At 35.5% G+C, this 23,400-nt stretch overlaps 1 protein-coding gene across 1 annotated transcript in view; it reads left to right on the plus strand.

Annotated features, from left to right (window-relative positions):
- Positions 1–23,400, plus strand: part of LOC101887234 (titin homolog) — a 155,129-nt gene that overhangs the window by 15,831 nt on the left and 115,898 nt on the right. The gene's annotated exons all lie outside the window — the stretch shown is intronic.

The raw sequence follows: 23,400 nt of genomic DNA on the forward strand, positions 1-23,400 counted from the left end.
CACTACTGTGGCGCAGATTTAATATAAGTTAGAAATTTCGGAAATTATCTTACGAACTTATATGAGAGAAGGCAGGATTTTCCTAAATTTCTACTTTAAAAGCTCGAAAAGCACCAACAGCTAAAAATTTGTACAAATGGCACCGTTTAGAGCTAAAATTTTAGAATTTTTCATGAGAAAAATTAAAGGTACGAAAATTACCCAAAATGTACCAAACGGTACAATGTTGTTATCTTAATATTGGGTAGAGCTAAACTTTTACAAACTAACTTTATGGTAATTTGTTTTGAAATTCGCGCTTTAAGGATACACAAAGTGCCCCACGTTGGACGCCACTTCTTGTCAAAGTATTACAGAAGTTACAAACGGTCTGATAAACTAATTATAACTCCTTTAGAAGTTATAATGAAAAACACTTCTAGAAAAATTCACACTAATTTGGGCGCCACTTTGGGCTCATTGCCATGAGGTTCATATTTGCAAGGTGTTTTCTACCCTCTAGGATCTCAAAATGCAAATTGGCCAGAGCACTCTCAAACTCGCAATTAATGATAATTAGGACAGCGACACCACGTTGGGCGCCACTTTTTGCTTTTAAGCAATCTGCTCAGTCAAAAGTATTACAGGAGTTACAGACCGATGGGTAATCTTAATATGAGTCTGGAAAAAATCCCCTTCTAAAAAAATTGGGCGCTATTTTGCGTACATTGCGATGAGGGTAGTAGTTGCAAAATATTTTCTACCCTCTAGGATCACAAAATACAAATTGGCCAGAGCACTTCCAAAACTCGCAATTAGAAATATTTAGGAAACCGTCACCACTTTTTGCTTTTAAGCAATCTGCTCAGTCAAAAGAATTAAAGGAGATACAAACGGACTGATAAACCTAAATGGCTCCCTCATGAGGTTGAAAAAATCCCCACTTTACGCACATTGCAATAAGGCGATTAGTTTCGCAGAAAGAAAAACATTATAATTTGCTAACTAGTAAAGTAAAGGAACCGACTCAACGTTGGGCGCCACTTTTTCTTAGAAAAAAACTACTGAGTCGACAGCATCGTGGGAGTTCCAAGTGGACTGACAAACTTAATATGGTCCCTTTATGAGTATAGAACAAAATTTCCCTTCTTTAAAATGACGCAACTTGGTGACATTGGGCGCCACTTTGTGAACATTTAAATAAAGGAAGTTATTTTGAAAAAATAAAATATATTATGAACTGTGAACCATTAAATAGAAAAACCTCTAAACATTAAACGCAATTTCCTGATGAAAATAATAACTTCTAGTGAAAATAGTTCAAACCTATTTAAAAATAATTTTTCGGTCATAAATCTTCAAATTTCAGATAAGTTTATGCTGAATTTTTGAAAAACAGTAAATAAGGGTACTAAACAATTTAAGCCAATATCAGCAGATATATGCAAATTTTTTAAACGAAATCTATTGAACATTTCAATATTTCTCAATAGTCCATTGAACTTTACAGAAATCTTGAAATTCCCATCTCTTTTTTGCATATAATTTATATCCGCCAAAAAATCTCAATACCCCAAAGTCTATAATTAAAAATTCGAAATGGAAATTTGAAGTTAGACAAATTATATAGAAAAATTAGCAACATTCTTCGGTTTCACTTTAGAAATTTAACTTTAGTTATTCATGATTTTTTTTTTGTCTCACAAAACAAAGAAATAATAACGGTTGTCATTGATGGGGAATTCTTCGATTCAGATGCAAAATAAAGTGATCAAATCTTTTGAGGCTGACTTTGGATGATTGATTGATTTAGAAATAACGACAACAAAAAAAAACTATGAAGCATACAAAAAAAAAACACCACAGAAGGTATAAATTATACAAAACAAAAATAAAATAGTTTGTTTAGTTACCAAAATCTATAAATAAAAATAACGTCTTTGCTTTTTCATTGTGTGAAGAGAAAATATGAAGAAGAACCAAAATGAAAACTAACGGATTCTTTTGCAAATAAAAACTTTGAATAGAGAATCCCTCTAAGGGCCATAAAATTATCTATACTGAAATAAAAATTAAAAATATTTTTTTTTTGTCACCAGAATAGGAGAAAGTGTTTTTATGACCATCCAAAACAATCAATAAAACTTGTCACTATTATTTTTTGATTTCCATCAAAACAAAAAAACATATCTCTGGGCGGAGCTAGTATTTTTGGGGATTTTTCCAATTTGACCCTGGAACAATTATTAACTAATTTTTTAACACATGGAATTTTCGTTAAATTAGTTTGATCCTTTGGGCGAATCAGTCATAATGGGAGAAAGTGATGGCAGATATGAAAATTCATATTTACAAATGCTATATTAAAAAAAACGAGTATTGGGATTTCAGAATAAATTTTTTGGGTTGATTTTCGAATATCTTATAAAACCACTTTGTATCTTAAATATGGTTTTGAAAGCCACAATTATATAATACAGGGTGGGATAAAAAAAAACTGTAAAAAATGTCGGAAATAGCATCACATTTTGGAATAAGTTTAGATTTGTTCGAACTGGTCACCTTTGGCACGAATTATGGCCTTCAAACGGCCAATGAAAACGTCACGCGCTGCCCAAATGTTGCTCTGCGGTATTTTGGCCCATTACCGGCGAAGCGCTTGCTTGAGGTGATCGACACTTTGGTAGTTTTTAGTGCCAACCTTGCTTTCCAAAATACTCCAGACACAATAGTCCAACGGATTGGTATCCGGAGATTTTCCATTGTGCACTGGAAATGAAGCGAGGAACCTCATTTTGTAACCATTCTTGGGTGGCGCGTGCTTAGTGCGATGGTGCTGAGTCCTGTTGGAATGTCCAAGGTCTGCGGCCAAAATGTTTGGGTGCCCAAGGCTTTAATATACCCTCCAGAAACCTTCGCTATAATATTCGGCATTTATTCTGATGCCACGGTCGATTTATGCGAGCGGAGAGCGACCATCGGCTGTTATGGCGGCCCACACCATCACCATGACCGGCGCTTAAGTTATGGTGGCCAACCGAAGGTGCACACTTTCAGCTGACCTTTTTGGCAAGTAAACACGATCATTTTGTTTGTTTACAAACTGCTGGACAACGAACGTTTTCTCATCGGAGAAAACAAAATTCGGCAGTTCACCACTTTCGACCAAGCGAAGCAACTCTTTAGCTCTTTTGAGTCTATTTTCTTTCTTTTGGTGCGGTGTAAGCTCTTGAACTTTTTGGAATTTCAATGGCTTTACCCCGATTTTTTATTTTTCAATATTTGCCGAATGGAATATTGCGATATGTTCAGCTCACGAGCCATTTTTCGGCCACTGCGACGAAAGTTTCGATCAAGTCGCTTCTTTACTTTTCGAACCATTTCTGCTGATGTTGCTGTTTTTTTCCGTCAGGCTACGTATCACGGTAACGAGCGATGGTACGAGACACAAATTATTTATTCACATTTCAATGGTGGTTTGCTCTAACGATAGCCACTTGTGGTTTTCCCGCCAAATATAAAGAAATCACACTATCACGCTTGAATTCCATCACGAATAACTTTTTTTCTGGAAAATTCTCACCAAAATGCTTTTGTACTCTTGTAAAGAATATAATGAGCTGTCACTGGAATATTTTAACAACTGTCGGACGAGTGACTTAAAAATGACGGCAGTCTGAATTTGGTTGCAGTTTTTTCATCTCACCTTGTATTATTATTATTTATTTATAAATTTATTTATTTTTATCTTGTTTTGACTGCACAGATGTTAGTTTATGTCGCATCATTATTTTAGCACTCTTTTGCAAAATTTAACAAATTATCTTCCCTCATCAGCCACCATTCTTTTTGATTTCCTTAAAAAAAAAGTTATAAAATAATACGAAATTATTGCTTATTATTTCATTAAATCGCCAAATTCTTGAATAAAACTTCTTTAAATAAAACATTTCGTCAATAAATGCTAGTAATTAATCTAAAACAGAAATAAAATTAATTTGCATTTGTGTAGAATTTGTTATTTTGATTATCGTGTCTTCAATCTTCATTAATGATTCATGAATAGTTATTGAAAGTTTCAATCAAAATTTGTGTTTTTTATTTTTATTTATTTTTAATTTTGATGATGGTATTTGTCAAAATATATCTTTTTGTTGATGTTTTTGCTATTCTTCACATCTTTAAGTGATAATTCTTTTTATGGTAATGTGACGTATGTGTTGGAGAACATGACAAGGCATAAAAGTTTCACATACGTGAAAACATGAAAAAAACATCAGATTATATCAGTTATATGTATAGTTTTGAAATGAAATGAATCATCTTTAAACCAAAAAAAAAAACATATCTTGAATAATTAAAACGTAATTAGAAATTTGTTTTGAATATTTTAACAAAAGATTAAAAAAAGATTTCTTTCATATTTCAGGATTAATTTGATATATATTTGTGTAATCCTCACATAAGTTATGTCCGATAATTTTCAAAGTGACAATTGAAAATGTCAATTTCATCTCTAATCAATAAAAATTATGAATAATCGCCTGGAAATACCTTTAAGCGAGCTTTGCCGCTATTTCCAAAAGTGTTTTATACCCTCTGGAATCACAAAATGACAAATGGCCAGAGCACTTCCAAATTCTCAATTATTGATATTTAGGAAACCGACTCCATGTTGGGCGCCACTTTTACCTTTCAACAAATCTACTTAGTCAAAAGTATTACAGGAGTTACAAACGAACTGATAAAATAATATGACTCCTTTATGAGTCTAAAAAAATCCTCTTCTAATAAAATTGACACCAATTTGGGCGCCACTTTGCACACATTGCAATAAGGCGAGTAGTTTCGCAGAAAGAAAAACATTATAATTCGCTAATTAGTAAATTGAACGAACCAACCCTACGTTTGTAATGGACATTTTCGTATTTTGTCTACAAAAGTTGGCAAACTATTTCGCAAATTGAATATTTTTGGATGGCCATCCAAAACTGCTTGGCTTTTGCAATGTCCGGTAACCCCCATTCAAATGTGCGTGAGGATCGGGCGATAATTACGACCTGCAGACAATTTTGCAGTTTTTTGGTCCATTCCAACCCCTAAATATATGGCGATCATCTCCAAAAAGAGTAGGCTTCTATTCTGACCCTCATCTCATACCCATGCAAAATTTCGTAAGGATCGGGCCATAAATGCGATCTGTATATGATATCCTGATATCCTAACTACTTAGTTTTGTTAGCTGTAGAAATATTACCAAATGTTTAATTCAAAATAAAAATATGCCAAAAATATGACAAAATTGAAAATATATGAGAAAATGTTACAAAATCAATATTTTCATCTTTAGAGAGATATTTTTTTGCGATTTTTTAGAAGTTTTTTCTTTCCTGTCAAGAGGCCATTCTGAATTAATGAGAGCTGTCGAAATCAGTTCAGCCGTTCTCGACATATAAGAGATTTTTCAAGCATATCTTCTTTGATAGATATATATATCGCACATATTTTGCTATATATCCGTTTTGTTGGATGTTAACATCAATGTAAAGATCAGAAGTAAACTTGTCATGGCTTTGTGATTTCGCCGGGATTTAAAATATTCGCTGTTTAATGAAAAATTTTGAATTTTTTCAACACAAAAGATATGGTATATTTTACCCGCTAAATATTATCCGATGACCACCCAAATTGGTAGGCTTCTTCCCCGCCCTAAACTCTAGATGCATGCGAAAATCCGTGTCGATTGGTCTATAATTGCGACCTGTATAGCTACTGCAAAATCCGACATTTTTTCAGTATTTGGTCCATTTCAACCCCTAAACAATTGGCGATCATCTCCAAAAGAAATAGGGTTCTATTCTGACCTTAACCCCACCTACATTGTAAATTTCGTGAAGATCGGGCCATAATTGCGACCTGTAGAGTGATTACAAATTAACATGGACAGACGGACAGACGGACAGACGGACGGACGGACATACATAGCTAGATCGACTCAGCTCGGCGAGCTAGGAAGATCCATATATACTTTCCTATATGGGAAACCAATATTTCGAGGTGTTACATAATTTTTGGCCCAATCAAACTTATAATACCCCCAACACATAGTGTTGTTGGGTATAATCAATGGCGCCCAACGTGGGGTTAACATATATTTTTTCATCATCATCTATATAAGGATAAATGGAAAGGCCCCAAACATTCCATTATTCCTGACAAAGATCATGGTAAAAAAATGACTATCCCCGCGTTGGGCGCCATTATTGTCTTTCGGTGTCACTTTATTCCTCATTTTTTAATTTTTTAGTTAGTTTCACTAAAACTAATTAAAGTAAAATTTTGATACTCTAAAATAACAAAATATGGCGCCCAGCGCGGTTTTGAATATTTCCAAACATGTGTTTTTCCACATTTTTCAGAACGACTTGGATTGGGTTGGATATAATTTACTAAATTATATAGCCTATAATTCAGTCTAAGATTTCCGAATTGCAGATGGTTTTTCCCTTGACATAGCATTTCGTTTTTATTTATTTATTTTCTTCTTCTATGCTCCTCAATACCATTTTGAGAACTCAGCCAATGATTCATGTCATTGATAATTATGTGGGTCATTTTTATGTTTCAAAAGCAATTGTTTAAATTGTAAACAAAACAAATAAAGAAACCAAACTTTCTTTCACTCTTTCTTTATAAAAGAACAAAAAAATTAAACATTTCATTTTTCATTATTCACGCTTTTATTTGGTCATTTATTCACTCAAAAAGAACTTCAATGAAAGAATGGCAAACAAATAAAGCAAATGTCTGCTGCTTTTGGCAAATGTAAAAAAAAAATGGAAATATAAAAGAGATTTCAAAGAATTCACATAGACTGAAGCTCAATTTCAAAACGAAAGAAAAAAGAACACTCACACAAAACCTTGGTGGCTGGGGGTGAGATGTGGAGGGGGTGGGTTTAAAGTTCTACAAAATTTAAATGAAATCAGTTCAATTAACTTTGGAACGTGAGTCAATTGAAGTGTTTATTGGAGGCGTTCTTGTTTTTGGGGCTAAAAACTTTTGTATAGTTGATGATGATGATGTTGATGACTGACAAAAACCGAAACCCCCCCCCCACGTTTGGCACCAACAACCAAAGTCAAAACCCAAAAAATTTATGCTTAAACAAATCTGCGTAAGCGTGTAAACACGTTTCATTTAATTCGTGTCCAGTGTAATAAAAAAACACACACTTTTTTAGGTAAACCCCCTTCTCCAACTCCAACTATGCCTCCTCCGTATCGCTGTTCACCCACAAACTGTGAGGCACTTCAAATGACCTAAATTTTGTGGGTTGTCGTCGATGTTTCCAACTCAAATGCGAGTTTAGTGCTATGGTGTATCAAAGGGGTCATTGTTAACAATTGTTTTAACACATTGTGTTACCATTTAATCCCCCAGTCCAACAACAACAACAACAAAAAACACCAAATGTCTTTATTGACTTTTAATTAACCAAATAATTTTATGGCCAATCTCAAAACAAAATCAATTATCCGTTGACAATTATTTTTTTTATCTCCGGTCTGAACTTAACATTGAAATGCCTCAGTTAACAATAGGCCAAGAATTGGTCAATTTAGTTATTTATTGTTAATTAAATATCTCATATCAGTTAATTAGACAATAAGTAATTGTTCATTGTTGTTGTCATTATGAAATTTAAGATTTTTAATAAATTGTTTTTTTTTTTTTACTTTGCTTCCAGGTAAATATCTCATTGACCGGTCTATGAATGCTGAGAATGATCTTGATTTATGATCGTGAGTTGGTGACAATAATGATATGAATGAATTACTTTTCGGGGGGTAAATAGTTTTAAAATAGACAGAAAATAGAAAAAAAAAAATAAAAAATAACGGAATTGCTTTGCAATGCCAAACTACTACAGAAGAACGAATGTCCATGAAGAGAACAAAAAAAAAATAAAAATTGAAAAATTAAAAAAAAATCTAAGCCCAAAGCCGTGGTATTGAAAATCAACACAATTAGTTCTTAATTTGAGTTATTTCCACTGAAAGGGTATTGAAAACTTAAATATGAATAAGTTTTTTTATTTATAAAGTCTTCAGTCCATACTATCTTCCGATCAAATTCAAGCAACTTCCCTGGCGAAAAAAAGTACAAAATACTGTGAGGAGAAAATTCAGCAGATTATGAAAGTGGAGCTAACAAAGAAAATTTTCAATTTTCAAATTAAGATTTTAATTTTTTTTCAAGAAACTTTCAGCCAAATTGAGTGAAAAGTATGACCAAGACCCTCGCAATAATCAGGAATATCATTATATAACAGCGAAAAAAGCTAAGACATAATTTTTAATATTAATACACAAATTTCGAATGTAATTTTCATAAAAAATTATTGTACTTAGACGTGTGGTTAGTTCTGAGATTTATAGTGAAATTATGTGTAAAAAATGTCCGCTATATGCCAGTAAAATCAATTATTACTTTAAGAATAAATAATGGCGCCCAACGTGATATGTTGTTTGCAGCATATCGTTACACTATTTTTCTATGATTTATGATTGATATGATTTTCTACATAAAAAATAGGCTCCTTCCAAATGGATGGAGTGGAATAAAATTGTATGTTATTTCAGGTGTCAACGCGGAAAAGGTACGAGAAAATTTTAGCAAAAAAAATAGGTAATTTTTCGGGATATTTTTTTTTCTTTTTATTTATTTATTTTTTTTTTTTTTTTTGGAAAATCGATGCCAATATTTGTTTTTCTATACAGGGTGAGATAAAAACTGCAACAAAGTCAAACGCCATAATTTTTATATTTTTTTAAATTTTATTGAATGAAAGCAAAAAATTTCGAAAATAGCATCAAATTTTAAAATAAGTTTAGATTTGTTCGAACTGGTCACCTTTGGCACGAATTATGACCTTTAAACGCCCAATGAAACCGTCATACGCTGCCCGAATGTTGCTCTGCGGTATTATGTCCCATTCCCGTCGGAGCGCTTGCTTGAGGTGATCGACACTTTGGTATTTTTTAGTGGCAACCTCTGAGGTATTTTGGCCCATTCCCGGTGAAGCGCTTGCTTGAGGTTATCGACACTAAGGTATTTTTTAGTGGCAACCTTACTTTCTAAAAGTACTCCAGACACAATAGTCCAACGGATTGGTATCCGGAAATTTTGGTGACCATTTTGCGCTGGAAATGAAGCGAGGAACCTCATTTTGTAACCATTCTTGAGTGGCGCGTGCTGACTGCGATGGTGCTGAGTCCGGCCAATATATTTGCCTGCCCAAGGCTTCAATACACCCTCCAGAATATTTTCGCGATAATATTCGGCATTTATTCTGTCGATGTGCCACTGTCGATTAATACGAGAGGAGAGCGACCATCGCCTGTTATGGCGGTCACACCATAACCATGGCCGGCGCTTGAGTTCTGGTGGCCAACCAAAGGTGCACATTTTCACCTGACCTCTTTGGCAAGTAAACACGATCATTTTGTTTGTTTACAAACTGCTTAACAACGAAAATTGCTCATTGGAGAACGTCAAAGTTCGGCAGTTCACCACTTTCGGCCAAGCGAAGCAACTCTTTAGCTCTTTTGAGTCTACAATGTTCTTTCTGTTGCGGGGTAAATTCTTGCACTTTTTGAAATTTCAGTGGCTTTACCCCGAGCTTATTTTTCAATATTTGCCGAATGGAATATTGCGATATGTTCAGCTCACGAGCCACTTTTTCGGCCACTGCGACGCGGGTTTCGATCAAGTCGCTTCTTTACCTTTTGAACCATTTCTGCTGTTGTTGCTGTTTTCTTCCGACCACTTCCTTGGTGTCGGGCTACGCTACCAGTATCACGGTAACGAGCGATGGTACGAGACACAAAAGATTTATTCACATTTAAATGCTGGAGTGCTCTAACGATAGCCACTTGTGGTTTTCCAGCCAAATAGAAAGAAATCATACTATCACGCTTGAATTCCACCACGATTTTTTTTCTGGACAATTCTCACCAAAATGCTTTTGCGCGCTTGTAAACAATATAATGAGCTATCACTGGAATAATTTTGACAGCTATCGGACGAGTGGCTTAGAAATGACAGCAGTCTGAAGTTGGTTGCAGTTTTTTCATCTCACCCTGTATATAGAGTCAAAAATATAAAGGCCTCAACTATGTCTATCCGAAGAATCCGAAATAGAGATTTCTGTTCTTTGATGACTTATAGAAAGAAGAATATTTAATTAAACAAAATTAAAAACCATTAAAGCCAATTTTTACTGAAGAAACAATAATGGCGCCCAACGTGATATGTTGCTTTAGGCAAGATTTAAACTTTAAACTTAATATTTTTTGACAAATAACTTTGTTGAAAGATCCTAGGGATTCCGAGGAATCCTAATCCAAAAATTTCCAAAAGTGTGGAAGACTGGGAGAACTTGCCCCTCAATTTTTTTTACTTTTCGATGTAAACTTTCAAAACGCCGATACACGTGCCTTCTTTTTGAAGCTCTTTTTTCCTAATCTGCAGTTTTTTCCATGTATTTATGCAAAAATAAAAAATTAAAAACAAATTCAAAGGCCTCAGGGAGGTATTCCCACATGAAGTAGATAACTTTTTATAGTTGGATCCAACGTATAAGGTTAATTAGGTGCTAATAATATTGGTTATTAGCTATCTGGATTATATGTTTTCACCTTACTCATATAACTTAGAAAGCCTGCAAAAAATCGCAGACCTCTGGGAGGCCTTTTTAAAAAAAATGCATGCCTCTGGAATGCGCTTTTTCGGTTTTTATATAGAAAAAATAGCAGGCCTCTGGGATGTCATTTTTCCTATAGAAAGAGTCTGCCTCTGAGAGGCCATTTTTTGTTTTTATATCGAAAAAATTGCAGGCCTCTGGGAGGTCTTTTTTCCAATAGAAAAAGTCTGCCACGAGTTTTTTCCATAATGAATAAACTTTTTTTACTCGACTTTAAATGGGATAACTTTATCCATTATCCCATTTGAAGCCGCTTCTTTTATTACCACTGGCATAATGTATTCACATTAATGCCATCAAAGTGGCAATCTAGCCAAACACAAAAATTAATCAACACCTTTTGAGAGCTCTGAGGCGTGCATCCGACCGATTGCATGAAATGACTATGGTTTTGCGCTTTATTTCACTTCAAAACAAATGTTTGTCAAACAAATGCAAAACTATGACAATTTCAAGTGTGAAAATTATCTCAAAGAGACCCACGGCGACGATGGTGGTGGTGATCACAAGAACAAAGAAGAAGAATAAAAGAAATTTCCAACTACAATGACATCAAAGAGGAAAAGAAGAACAAAAACAAAAGCCAAAACAAGTGCAATAAACATGAAATTGCTGGTGTGCATTGCAACAATCGTTGTTTGTCTAGCATGGCGGGGAGCGGAAGAGAGGGGGGAGGACGATGCAATAAGTCACTACACAAGACTGGGGAAATCTAATGCTTCTGTGGTTTTCCCCTTTTCCTTTTTTTGGCGAGGCTAGAATATGGCTGGCAATTTAGTGGATGTGTATGTGATTTGAGATTCTCTTTTTTGCATCCATCATCCTTTAGCCCCTCCACCACCCGAACTTTATAAGCATTAAATTTTTTTGTTTTGGTTTATTTTACACGTTTCCGTTGTCTGCCTTGTTGGCTGAGCCAAAACATAAACAAGGACAGTGTTTTTTTTTTTTTTTGGTTCTAAGAGTGTAAGAGCACCCGTTGTTGTTGCTGCTGCTGTTGACGTTTTAAGGACTCGGAAATTTCTTTATTTGCCAACCACAAGTATCCTTGTGGCTCTGGCTCGGGACTTCTTTGCTTAGCATTGTGTGGTGCTGTCTGTGTGTTGGGTCTTTCTTTCCTGTCATTGCCATTGCCGTCGCTTGTCATTATTTCTAGCACTTACTGCAAAAAGGTAGTAGCCGTGTCATTACTGCCTACATAGGAGTCCTTGTGTACGCACTCTCTCACTCTCTCAGCACCATAGGGACACAGACAATTGCCTTGTTAAGTGAATTAACTCTTGAGTTTATGATACCATAACCCATTCACATTTTTTTATGGCTTGTTTATTTTTCATTTTCCGCATCTAAAGGAATTTCATGGAAGATATCCTTAACATCCTTTTGGGAGACACAAGAACAACAAATAACAAAAAAGAGATTTCATTTTTCCATCACAGAAATGACAACAGCTAGAAGTCAGAAGACAACCTATACAGTAGAATCATAAATCTTAAAATTCCAAGATTTATTATGGCCCGGAATCAAACTTCTTTCTTTTCCCACACCCCCAATTTTAAAAGAGGTTTCACCCCACTCCCACCTTTCACATTTTCGATATTGAGAAGTCATTCCCTGACATTGAAATGCATTTAATAAAAAAATTAACATTCGATTGTCAACGGTTTTTTTTTGACAACCGTAATGGTTATTAATCATTTGTGTTATAAGTCAATTTGTTGGTTGGCAACAAAAATGTCACAAAATAATATTTATTTTTTTTTTTTTGTATTTTGTTTGTTTATTTTGGTTTTTCATCCGCCATGAACTTTTAAATGCTGTCTTTCAAATGACAACATTGGGTAATTAATCAAATAAAAGCGACACTTTTTTTTAAATGAGTGATCTTCGGGCAAGGTCAGATGAGCCCTTGGGAAGTAGCAGACAAAGGACTTTCGAGGACCAGGATGTCGGATCTAAATATATATTTCTTCTTTTCCTATAAAAAAGAATTCCACAGGAAGACATGCGAGTTTTTGTGCGAATTGTTTTCTATAGAAAAAAAGCCTCCTAGATGTATGCATGTATGTATGTTTTCTAAATAACAGGCATCCAGAAGGCATTTTTTTCTACAGAAAAGGCCTCTCAGAAGCAAAAAATACCTCCTGGAGGCCTGTGATTTAGAAAAACATACCTCAGGGAGGCATACGATTTTTTTCTATAGAAAAAATTACTTCACTGAGCCATGCGATTTTTTTTTCTATGGAAAACCCTACCTCATTGAGGCACGCGAATTTTTTTCTATTGAAAAAAAAAATGCCTCCTGGAGGCATACGAATTTTTTTCTATAGGAAAAAATGCCACCTGGAGGTATATGAATGTTTTTCTATAGAAAAAGATGCCTCCTGAAGGCTTACGAATTTTTTTCTATAGCAAAAAAATTTCTCCTGGAGGCATACGAATTTTTTTCTATAGAAAAAAATTCCTCCTGGAAGCATACGAATATTTTTCTAAAGAAAAAAATGCCTCCTGGTGACATACGATTTTTTCTATAGAAAAATATGCCTCCTGGAGGCATAGGAATAGTTTTCTATAGAAAAAAAATGCCACCTAAGGCATTCGAATTTTTTTCTATAGAAAAAAAATGCCTCCTGGAGGCATACGAATTTTTTTCTATAGAAAAAAAAAATGCCTCCTGGAGGCATACGAATTTTTTTCTATAGAAAAAAAATGCCTCCTGGAGGCATACGAATTTTTTTCTATAGAAAAAAAAAATGCCTCCTGGAGGCATACTAATTTTTTTCTATAGAAAAAAATGTCTCCTGGAGGCATACTAATTTTTTTCTATAGAAAAAAATGTCTCCTGGAGGCATACGAATTTTTTTCTATAGGAAAAAATACCTCCTGGAGGCATGCGAATTTTTTTTTTTTGTATAGAAGAAAATGCCTCCTGGAGGCATACGAATTTTTTTCTATAGAAAAAAAATGCCTCCTGGAGGCATACGAATTTTTTTCTATAGAAAAAAAATGCCTCCTGGAGGCATACGAATTTTTTTCTATAGAAAAAAATGCCTCCTGGAGGCATACGAATTTTTTTCTATAGAAAAAAAATGCCTCCTGGAGGCATACGAATTTTTTTCTATAGAAAAAAATGCCTCCTGGAGGCCTGTGATTTTTTTGCAAAGAAGAAATGCCTCGTGGAAGTCTGTGATTGTTTTCGTAATCTATAGAAAAAATGCCTCCTAGAAGCCTGCAGAATTTTTTTCCATAGAAAAATACCTCACAGAGGCTGGCAGATTTTTCTATGCCTCTCAAAAGCCTTCAGATTTTTTTTCCATAGAAAAAATACCTACCAGAGGCCTGCAATTTTTTCTATGGGAAAAAATCCCTCCTGTAAGAAAACTCCACAGGTCTTTTATGTTGTTTTATCCATTCTTTATGTGTTTCCCTATCACAACATGAATATGTTCTGTTGTATGCCTTCAACCTGATCGGTATTAGTTTTTTTTTTTTTTTTTGGCTAACATTTTTGGCTATCTAAGTGTTGTTTGTTTTCTATAATATTTGAATTACATCAATCCGGAAATGTTATGCTTTTGGCTTCCATAAACAATTTTAATAATTTTATTTGTTAATGTCGTTGTTGCTGTTGTTGTTGTTTTCAAACATAAGATATCCATTAAAAAAAATGTTAATAATTTTCGTTTTGCCTATCAAAAGAAGCCCCACTATCATAAATCATTAACGTCTTTTAGACGCTCAACAAAAAAAAAGGAATATAGCCGGATTACAAGCTGTGCAGCAGCAGCAGCGACAATAGCTACAAGCTTGGGTGTTCATCACAACTTATTGCCGCTAAAGTTCATGAAATCAATTTTTCTTATTGTGCTTTTTGTCTTAGGCTGTTATGCTTTCCAAGAACCCTGTGGCGTAAAGTTCATTGTGACTTTGTTTTTTTGGCGGCGAGTTTGTTTTTTATGTTGGTAGTTCTCCTTCTGCCAACAAATTGTTGTGCGGAACATGGCGTGGAAAATAATTCAATTTCTGGTTTCTAGACAAGTTATAAAAATTTAAATTGTTTTTGGGTAGTTATTTTTTTTTTTCTTGGTGGTCATGTACCTAGACCGACTGGCTGGTTGACTATTCGGATGGCCCTTTTTGTTAAAAGTGAAATTTTTTTTGTTACTCTGCTTGCAGGCAGCTCTGTCTTTTACTTTCGACCACTTTCAATTTTATTTCAACATTTCAGAACACTTTCATTACTTTTTCTCTTTTCCATTACCAGTTGGCTTAATGATGTTGCCGGAATCAAAGTTAGTTGTTAACAGGGGCTAGTTTTACTTGAGGTTTTCTTCTTCCTCCTCTCCATTCGGAAGAAATAATTAATTTCAAGAAATTGGACTGGTCTAGGAATGGCCCAACTCAGTCAAAGTGTTAATGGCTGTCAGATTTCTCACAACTAATGTGAAAAAGCTTAAATATTTGTTGAATGCAATACTGCGGTTTTGGTTGAAAGTGAAATTTAACAAATTGCCAACAAAAACAAAACTATTTTTATTATCATAAAGCAAAAGTTTCTTTTTTTTTTTCGTTTTGTTCAGCCCCCATTAAAATTTTATAAAATTTTCAGACATCAAGAGTCTGTCACTCTGTCAAAGGATAATGTAAAATAAGCAAGACCATGAACTCTTCGGCGGGTATTTGTCTTTTTTTGTTTTGTTGGCTCAGAAGAGAATCCACAAAAAACCACCAACAAAACACATCCAACCCAACCTAGCCTAGAAAAGAAATTTTCCATTTTCCGCTTTCATACCGAACAGGATGTACATCATTAAAATCACACATTGGCTGGCAGCATTAATGAAAACGCGAGCCACAAAAGTACACACACATACAACGGCATGCACTTGCTTGCGGATTCATGGGCTTGTGTGATGGTATTACGTGGGTTATATAAAAATAGGGGCTTAAAAAGGCACTGAATAAAAAAGGGCCTCGCAACCGATAGAGTATACATAAAGGACCTGTCAAAATCACTTCCACGTACACCATTTTTTAAGGATTTCTATGAAGGAAGAAGTATTTCAAAATCCTCCGGCAATAAAATACTTCTAAGAATATATCTACAAAAGACTTAATTTATGATTTAGTCCAACGGATTGGTATCCGGAGACTTTGGTGGCCATTGTGCGCTGGAAATGAAGCGAGGAACCTCATTTTGTAACCATTCTTGGGTGGTGCGTGCTGAGTGCGATGGTGCTGAGTCCTGTTTGAATGTCTAAGATCTGCGGCCAAAATGTTTGCGTGCCCATGGCACCCTAATACACCCTCCAGAATATTTTCGGGATAATATTCGGCATTTATTTAACGATTAATATGAGCGGAGAGCGACCATCGGCTGTTATGGCGGCCCACACCATCACCATGGCCGGCGCTTGAGTTCTGGTGGCCAACCGAAGGTGCACATTTTCACCCGACCTCTTTGGCAAGTAAACACGATCATTTTGTTTGATTACAAACTGCTGGACAACGAATGTTTTCTCATCGGAGAAAACCAAATTCGGCAGCTCACCACTTTCGGCCAAGCGAAGCTACTCTTTAGCTCTTTTGAGTCAAATTTCTTTCTGTTGCGGTGTAAGTTCTTGCACTTTTTTGAATTTCAATGGCCTTACCCCGAGCTTATTTTTTAAATATTTGCCGAATGGATTATTGCGATATGTTCAGTTCACGAGCCATGTTACGGGCACTGCGACGCGGGTTTTGATCAAGTCGCTTCTTTACTTTTCGAACCATTTCTACTGATGTTGCTGTTTTCTTCCGTCCACTTCCTTGACGTTGGGCTACGCTACCAGTATCGCGATAACGAGCGGTGGTACGAGACACAAAAGATTTATTCACATTTAAATGCTGGAGTGCTCTAACGATAGCCACTTGTGGTTTTCCAGCCAAATATAAGGAAATCACACTATCACGCCTAAATTCCATCACGAATAACTTTTTTTCTGGAAAATTCTCACCAAACTACTTTTGTACGCTTCTAAACAATATAATAAGCTATCACCGGAATAATTTTAACACCTGTCGGACGAGTGAGTTGGAAATGACAGCAGTCTGAAATTGGTTGCAGTTTTTTATTTTACAAGAACTTTATTTTCCACTCTTCTACTTCATGTGAGAGCATTATATGGGGTCGTATAGCCCCCGTACACCAATATAGCCTAACTTCGAACTTGACCTGCCTGCATACAAAATACTGATCTGTTTCAAATTTTAGCTTACTATCTTTATTCGTTTTGACGCTAGCGTGATTACAACGGATGGACATGCGGACGGCTGATCAATCTATAATTATTATCTCGATGAGTTACAATCGGAATGCCGAACTTAATGTACCGTCCATACTATATATGGTTGAGGGTATAAAAATCGAAAAATAAAATACACCCGATTTCTTGTTTTTACTCGCAGAAGTACTCCCGCTCGATTTTGAGCAGAGAGCGAAACTCATTTGGCGCCACTGCTCTAAAGGCCTTCTCTTCGGCAAACCTTCCCGAACAAATCCCTTTGTTTCCTTTTTTATTTCTCTCTTACAGAATCTCTGCAAATGTCACTGGTCGGTATAGTCGCGTTTCTTTTTGTTCGTTTCTCTTGTTTGTTAATGTCAATTGGAAAAGTGTATTAAACTCTTTAAATATTTTATTAGCTTCATGAGTCACAGGCAACAGAAGTCCTTGCAGCGTCCGGCAACATGACAACTTTTCGGTTGTGTTCAAAGGATTTTTAAGTGGTTTTTATCGTCATGTGTCCTTTTAAATGTCAATTATAATTAAAGTATGACCGAACAAATAGTGTAATTGAGAATGAGGCAGTGGTTAATTTTTAGACTTGGGCAATGGTAGGTGAGCTAGAAATGAACTTAAACTGAAGACAAGGCTAATATAAATATTTAAGCTATTGGTTATTTTTAGATCTCTGAAATATTCCTCCAAGCTTCTTTTTTTACTTTAACTGAGCCTATTTAAACATTAAACCTGCAGAATTTACGTTGTGAACAATTCAAAAATCATTTCCTTAAAGAAAAATATTTTCAAATTTTTTTTCTCTTCACTTCACCCTTTTGAATTTTGTATCCTCAATTAGAACATCAGTCTTTACCAAATTGCATTTAAATTTGATTAGCGATATTTTGAGACGGCATTTGTATGCCAGTCCACCATCCATCCCCACATACCAAAAGCTATTAATAAAATAAAAAAAAAAACAACTTTCAATTAATTACGGTAACAAAATCTCATCAACAAATTAAGAGTTCATTGGGCAACGAAGGTAAAAAAAGGGCATGGCAAACATGGTCATGGATACTTAAATTAAGTGGGGTAAGAAGTCGGCCTATGCAAAAACCTGATGATGGCTAATGAAACCCTCAAGAGAAGCAAGCAACACATCAACTCAATGAAATTGATAATATGTTTATATGTAAGTAAATAATGAAAATCTTCTCTTCTCAGCAATTTACATACATACATACATGTATATGACTGATAGACTTTTGACATACAATCTCATATTTGGTTTCTTGGTAATTCTATCATAACTCAAAGGGAAGGAGAAAATTATGGCCAAAACCAAAAAAAAAAATGAAACTTGTAAAAATGTAATTTATTGTAACACTGGCAACAACAACATCGTCATGAACATCTAGACTAGTATGGTTTACATTGCCATAACAACAACAACAACATCTCACAACCAATCTCCCCCCATCACAAATGCGACAAGAAGAAGGCTTTAGGCCTATGGCTGGGGAACGTTGTTACGTTGACTACCAATGTAATTAACTGTAAGAACGTGCCTAAAAACAAATTTTTTCAGAAAGGTATTTGCCAGCGATTCATTTTCCTAGTATCAATTTTTTCGCGTGTTTGCTTAGGCGGAAAAAAAGGGTGGGTGAGAAGTACAGTGTTGAATGCGAGGAAAAAAGAAAAAGTGATTTAATTGTAAATTTTTCTAAGATTGCCAACTGAGAAAGTGATTTCAGATGCATGGTAGCATGGAAAGATATTTTCAATTTTGAATATTTAAAATTCAAAATATCAGATTTCAGCCACATCAGCTGCAAAATTTGGCGAGGACCATCAGACCTACTTAGATCGGCCTGTACCATCAGTATATAGGGGCACCATATGTCGAAACTGCACTTCCATTGAATATTTATACACGGGGGGGGGTTGAGGTTTTATCCTTTGAGAAGCCAACCCGAAGTCTCAACTCTTGTTCCATGAAAATGTGAAATTTAAACTTTTTAAGGGAAGAATCCAGATCCAGCTAATTATTGGTTGGAAAATTGCACTTAAAATCCCTATGGGGCCTATGGCTCTGGCATTAGGAATGGTGACGATTTGAAGGTCGGATCGGAAACTTGTAGTTGGTTGCGAGATCTTGATTAATGCGGAAGATCGGGAATCACAATGTTGCGTTCGGGATTTGGACGATTTGAAGTTGATTGTGAAGTTATGGTCACATGTTGTCGACGGGTTGAATGGTGTCAGTAAAATCGGGGTTTTTTGCTCTTAGTGACGTCGGCGGTCGGGACGTTGACGATTTACAGATAATCGTGGCTTACGATGTAGGTGATTGGGATGTTGGTGTTCTGGTCTTGTGAGGCGTGTTGGAGACTTTTAGCATAATCGTTAGCATTTCACTGTAGAGATACATGGAGGCAGATGTTCAGGTCTTCGTAAACGGATTGAGATACATTCGGGTTAGCCAATACTCTGTTTACATGCTAGGAAACAGATTTCTAGGCCATCGCAGATGGATCGGGACTCGTTCAGGTTCGGCAGCTCGCTGAAGGTATGTTTGGCAGCCAACGTCTAGACAGATGGACCCGAACTCGTTCGGGTTCGGCAGCTCCCTGTGCTCGGCGCCCGATGTCTAGGCTTTCGCAGATGGGTAGGGACTCATTTGGTTTCGGCAGCTGGCTGAAGGTATGCCTGGCACCCGACGTCTAGGCTCTTGCAGGTGGACCGAAACTCGTTCGGGTGCGGTAGCTTACTGTGCATATGTTCAGGTCTATCTATTCGGGTCGCCTACAATGGCTAGGAAACTATTCTAGCTAGTTCTACGGTTCATAACTACCTCTACTGCTCTGATAATGATTGAACTATAATACGGAACAGCAAGCCGAAACACTAGCGGAAAAACGAGCCAAAACTCCAGCAGAACAGCGAGCCAAAGCTTATGCGGAACAGAGCGCCGAAGCTCCTGCGGATCTGGCAAGAAAATCTGTTCGATTTCGAGCTCATTTTACTCCCTCTCGAAATCGAGCAAAGCATACTCGCTCTTATGCGAGTAGCATTGAAAAAAAAGATTAAACTCTGTTTATTTTTCTTTTATTCGCAAAAGAACTTCCTCTCGAATTCGAGTGATTTTCACTCTCTACTGGAATGAGCGTTTCGGAACTCTGCTTTTAGTTCCGTTTTTATAGAATATTTAAATTTGTTCTATGCCTTGAAAACCTCTTAACGGATCTTTTATAGATATACAGCCTTTAGAAGAATTTTTGACAAGTACATTTGCGAACTTCCTCTCGAATTCGAGCGAATTTTACTCTCTGCTCGAATGAGCGTTTCGGAACTATGTTTTTAGTGCGGTTTTAGTAGAATATTAAAAAATTTTCTAAGCCCTGAAAACCTTTTAAAGGATCATTTATAGATGGAAGGCCTTTAGAAGAATTTCTGACTGGTACATTCGTGAACTTCCTCTCGAATTCGAGTGATTTTCACTCTCTACTAGAATGAGCGTTTCGGAACTACATTTTTAGTGTCGTTTTAGTAAAATATTGAAATTACTCTTAGCCCTGAAATCCTCTCAACGTATCTCTTTTTAGATAGAAGACCTTTAGAATAATTTTCCTCTCGAATTCGAGCGATTTACACTCTCTACTCGAATAAGCATTTAAAAAATTTCCAAATTATGCTAAGCCTAGAAAACTTCTTGACGGATATTTTACAGATAGACCTGTTGATTGGATTTTTGAACACAGAGATCTTTTTGTTGATTTTTAATAGTTAGAGGATCTCTGAACTGATCTTCAGTAGATTTTCTGATTTGGTTTTTGTAAAGAGAATATATTTTACAATTGCAAGAAGTCGGGTATTTCATATTTAGATTTAATGCACTTCTATAAGTAGGCAATATTGCAAAGGGGCTTAGAATTCATTATAGACCGTTATATAACCATCCGACCGGAAGAATATATCCAGGACGACTTAGATTTTTTTGAACCTTGATTTATGGAAATCCAGTCAAGATGAAAGGTATTAAAGGTAGTCCTTATGTATAGAAACCACGATAACTTTTCCGAATATAAGAATCTCCAGTAGTTTCAAAAATTCTTCCATGGGAGAGATATTTTGAATAAGAAACCATTCAATGAAATGTTTTATGAAATTGCAAAGTTTTCAAGTAACATTCTAAAGAATCCCTGTAACTGGCCTTTCATGAACAAACGACTAATAACCCTTTAAAGAACACCTTCTATACACAAAGGCTCCCAAATACCTTTTTTGTAAGCCTTAAATATTCTACAAACCATAGTTTTCAGTATAGTTTTATTGTGTATTTTAAAGGACATCAACAACATCCTTTGCAACTATTTTATGTAAATATTTATCCAGTTAATTCCGATTTTTTTCTCCACATTTTTTTTTTCTGCAGTAATTAATTTTCCGTTTTTTTTTTTTTTTTCAATTTTTTCATTACAGGTAAACTTTCTGTTCTCAATTTGAGTAAGTTTAATTAACATCCTGTTTGATGACTGGCTGACATCTATTTGCATAAGGACATTTGCACAACATATCCAAAATGATGGCACAAGAACAGAACAGGAAAATGGTGGCATCACCATGGTCGTATTTCGGAGGGAGCTTAGAGCTTTTGACAAAAAAAAAAACACATTTGAAATTTCCCATGAAAAATAAGCTCTTAGAGGACAGGAATCCTTCGGATCCTACCTCCTCACACTGTTAAATAACTACTCCAACAAAAACAAAAATAATTTCCAATTTGTTTTTAGTTTTGTGCCATGTTTGTATGTCAAACACAATTTGTAAAGTGGAACTTTGCACCAGTGGGAAGTTACCATCTCCCCCTCCCCCAATTATCCTCTCGCACCTTCTGTTAGGTGTAAAAAACAAATAAAAAAATCAAATATGTTGTCAAACAACTGAAAGAACCATATAAATAAAATCAAAAACAGTTACTTTTTGCAATCACAGGCAAATATTTAACATCGACAGTAACAAGTTTTCAAATATAAATCAAAGAGCAACAAAAAATGAAGGGGAAAATTCAATATTAGCTTATTTATATAAGGTGTTGCTTGAAAATTGCATTTTACATTTTTTCAATATTGCATAGAAACAGTTTCGATATTTTTCTATTTCCCGACTAAGATTCAAGAAACCCTGGCTAAAAAATGTTTCTTTCTCTCTCCAGCCATCCGAAACAACCAAGCAATTGAAAATAACAAATGTCTTTGTTGTCGTCCTGGCATTTATTATCCTTGTGATTTTCCATCAAAGATCTTTTTTTCAATTCCAAACCTAAAGGGTGGCCAATGTGGAGGAATGGAATTTACATCCAAGCTTTCACAGGAAGATTTACGCCCATAAAGAAATATCGATAGATTTTCTTTATTCAATGTTCCAAAGGGGAGTGATAAAGTTCTCTACCAAAGATTTGTGTGTTTACCATTAAGAAATCCTTTGGAGACCCCTTTTCTTCTTGCCTGGTCCCCCCCAAGGACTAGAATCTCTATTACCATCACACTCATATGTTGCCAGCAAACTACTGCCATAACAATCGACACCTTAGCACAAAAATATGTTAACGACAATTTCAACTATTCTGCTTCTTCGCATGCTTCTTCGTACTCTCATCTCCCTCTTCTGGTCCCCAGAACTCCTTCAGGCTCTTTATCTCTTTTGGTTTAGTTGTTCATGAACTGTTTCACTTTATTGCTCCACAATGTCTACTTCATGCGGATAAAAGAGGGGAGGGGAGAAATTTCTTCCTCCTAGTGGCGGCAAGTTGTATGTGTTGCTTTTGGCATTATTCGAGTACCAACAGACACACGTGATAAATAATAAGGGATTCATGGTACTTCTTGGCCCAAAAGTAGTGCTACTCAACGGATAGACGGAGACAAAAACAGACTGAAGGCAAAGCCAGTCTCGTTAGTTATATCCTTTAAGGAGTTGGCTAAACATTAATATGCCAAGCAGCGTCTTTGGTTCAGGCGAGGGAAGTCTGTGTGCCAGATGAAAGGGAAACTATAAAATGATAGATAGAAAGAAGAATAATTTATGTGAGAAATAAGAAGTAGTTTCAGAATGGGGGAAACTTGGGTTTTTCTAGAAATACTAAAAAATACTCCAAGTGGCTCTCTGGAAACAAAAATATTTTTTTCGAAAATATCTTGGTAGAGAAGATCCTGTCAAAGTTCTTTCTTTTCGTATAAGATTTCGATCTATAGAAAACCTATATAAAGCCTTTAAAACATCCCTCATTCATGGAAGACCTGCTGGCGACCTTCATTTACAGAGGACTTGTTAAAGAAATTATATTTATAAAGTAATTGTTAAATGGAGATCCTTTTATAGAAGACTACT

Source organism: Musca domestica, unplaced genomic scaffold (genome assembly GCF_030504385.1).
Source record: "Musca domestica strain aabys unplaced genomic scaffold, Musca_domestica.polishedcontigs.V.1.1 4, whole genome shotgun sequence".
In the NCBI taxonomy this organism is placed as follows: domain Eukaryota; kingdom Metazoa; phylum Arthropoda; class Insecta; order Diptera; family Muscidae; genus Musca; species Musca domestica.